The following is a 3,141-nucleotide window of genomic DNA, read 5'->3' as shown; positions in this document are numbered from 1 at the left end:
CAGATGTCAGCTGCTCTCTATCTCCCCTCTCCCTTCTCAGTGCAGAAGAGAAAGGAAATAGGGGAGAGAGACTTATGGGCTGGAAAAGAAAACTAAAACTGCTTTAGTGAAAACATGAATAATAAAATGAAATATATGCAATACCAGTATCAAACCCACTCCTTTACATCACCACCACCACAACCTGATGGCAATTACATCACTGTCACCACTGATGCTGTGGGCAAACACTGGGAAAGTCCCAGATGACTCGGTGCCAAATGGGAACTGGATTCAGGAATGCACGGATTGGAATCGAAGGCAGAACAGACAGAGTCCTCCTCAGACCCTCTGACACTGGCCATTAAAGAAGAGACTTAACCCTCGTGATCCCCCAGGTTTATATGGAAAAATTTTGTCTATGGGATGGAACACCTTGTTGGTCAGCGTAGGGTCACCTGTCCTGTCCGCTCCTCCCCGCAGGTGCAGCCTCTCACTTGCTGCACCCCCACCGTGGCACACAGGATTGAGCAGTGACCTTGGTCTGCACAGGAGCAAGAATAAGCCAGAGCCTTTCTGCACCCCAGTCCCTGGTGGTAACTGGAAACACCAAGCGTTGTCACTGCTAGAGGCAGACACTGTCTGCAGAAATACACCGTTAACTTCAGGAAGTGCAGTTGGTTAGAAGAGGCTGAGCTGGAAAGTAAAATCACTGAACAGAACGAGTTCTGCTCTGTCTCAAACCAGGACATTTAGTTACCCTCATCTGGACATGAATAAATACCAATAAAATATTTTTAAAATCTCTGTGACATAAAGTAAGTATTCTACTTGATCTGAAGCAGTACTCCCCATCCGGGGCACACGTGAGCTCTCAGTGGGCTGGTTGTGTTGGATGAGATGGAAATCAGCCTGGCTGCTTGTGCAGCACTGGGCATCTCACTACAGATACAAGACCAGGGCAGATGCATGGGCTGTTCCCCTAGAAAATACACCTGCAGCATTTAGGGACTGCCTGACGAGAGGGGCCATCATTGGATGCCAAAGCAAAATGCATTTTCTTCCATGAACTTTTATGTCTCTCAGAACATGTGTAAGCTTCCTGGATCTGTCCACAGCCGCTCTGCAGCTAACTCCCCGTTCGCTTATTCTGAGTTTTCACCTGACTTTCCTCAGTTTATGCAAGGCAGGGACAGCAAATGATCACTCCCTATTTACTGTCCCCAAACCACTCATGATTTAAAATTCCTGTGTGTTGCCCTTCAGTTGTCTCTTTCCCAATCTTAGTCTGGCCTTAGGCCTTAGTCTTATCTTTTTGTATGGAAGCACTTTCAGATCTTTCCCATTGCTGTTCTCTGAGCCCTTTACATTCTGCTCAGTCCTTTTGCAGATGGGAGGACCAGAAGTGCACACACGCTTTGGGATGCAGATACACCACCATGTTACCCTGACATTCTCCGTTCTGGTCTCTACCCTTCCCAAAGTATTCCTCACATTTTCTTTTTCTATTCCATCATTTTTTAACTGCTACTTACATAAACTAAGCTGATGTTATTTCCAAGAATCAGCTCAAGAGCCCATATTGATGTAATGAGGTCAGCACTGCTTTTCCCATGTCCATTATTCTGAATTTCTAGGTTGCAGTTTCTCTGCTGTTTTCTCACCTTGTCACTTGGTAGCATATGGCTGTTTAGCAGCTCTCCACAGATAACCCTTCTGTTTTTACTCAGCACATCCTCATGTGACCAGGAGGTTTGTCACATTTATTACCCACTCATTTTCCAGGTAATTTACCAAGCCCACCAAATATCGCAGCCTTCAACACCAATCCCTCTGACACTGCCCTGGTGAACTCCCTCCAGGGAGCTGTGAAAGACTGCTGCTTATTTCTGCCTTCTATTTCCCCTCCTTTATTTCCACTCCTTACCACGTGAGAGTTTATACTCCTAGGGAACCTTTGGGAAAGAAGCTTGCTACAAGGCTCTTCGGGAGGATAAGCAGGCGGTCATACGTACTGAGTCTCTCCTGTCCACATATGTGATGGCTGCTTCAAAGACCTCTAATAGGGCTTCCAGCAAGAAGACAACTTGAAAGGTGGAAAGGCAGAGAGATGGTGAAAGCATCCATTGCTGTTTCAGTGAATATTTGGTTCCTCCAGTTGGAAGTGGACCAAATGGCAATGAAAAGGACTAACAGCAGAACTGCACAGAGCCCACACATGAGGATGCTTGATTAGGAGAGAGCAAGGGATGTAGACCTGAAAAGGCTTGTGCTGTTTTTTGCAGCACTGCCACACTTAGACCTCAGCTACCTTCTTCACAGTAAAGTCCAGCCTCCATCATCCACCTGATCCTATTCCTCCCAGAGGACACCTCGCTCTGTGAAACAGTCTTGCTCTGTCTTCAGACACCTGGAGGGATGATGCATGTGGGGAAAAGGTTGAGGACAGAATCACTGGAAGTGAGAACAATGCAGGGATGTGTGTGCCCAGAGCTCCTGTGATGGGAAAAGGGATGGGGACCTAACACTGGCAGTTAAGTTGGAAGGAGAGACCTCAGAAATAGGAAGGATTACCAAATCCTGCACTGCACTTGGAGGAAAATTTGGAAAACCCAATAAAAGGAAACAGGATGGGGGAAAGACAGCTTTAGGACATGCACAGCTGTCTGGGGGGAAAGACCTGCAAGTAATTCCTGAAATGAAGGACAGGACAGCAGGCAGAAAAACATGTAGGTCGCTCCAAAAATAATGCCTCCTATTTATTTCCATGGAAACTACAACAGATACAAAGAGCACAGTAACACTATTTGACAGAGTAAATTCTCAGCTACAAAACACTATTTTTCGACACGGTCACCTCCAAGGGCTGTGCATTTTCAACAGCAATTGACAAGAGCCTGCAGACCATGCTCATAAAAATCTGCACCAGTGAAGGTGACCCACCATCACTGTCGTCACTGCTGAAACGCGGCACCTGCTGCCTCACTGTGCCGACACCCACTGGTTGGTTTCTGTCAATGTTCAGCCAGTGTCGATGAATGCCAGGGGGTTTGTAATTTCTGCATGGAGGAATTCGGTTGCACACCCTTGCTCCATACGCCCTGCCGTGTCAGACACTGTTTTGTCAGGCGGCCCCTCTGCTGCCACACGGCAACGAGATTT

This window comes from Buceros rhinoceros, unplaced genomic scaffold, assembly GCF_000710305.1.
Source record: "Buceros rhinoceros silvestris isolate BGI_N320 unplaced genomic scaffold, ASM71030v1 scaffold2487, whole genome shotgun sequence".
NCBI classification, from domain to species: domain Eukaryota; kingdom Metazoa; phylum Chordata; class Aves; order Bucerotiformes; family Bucerotidae; genus Buceros; species Buceros rhinoceros.
This window is presented reverse-complemented; position numbering follows the sequence as displayed.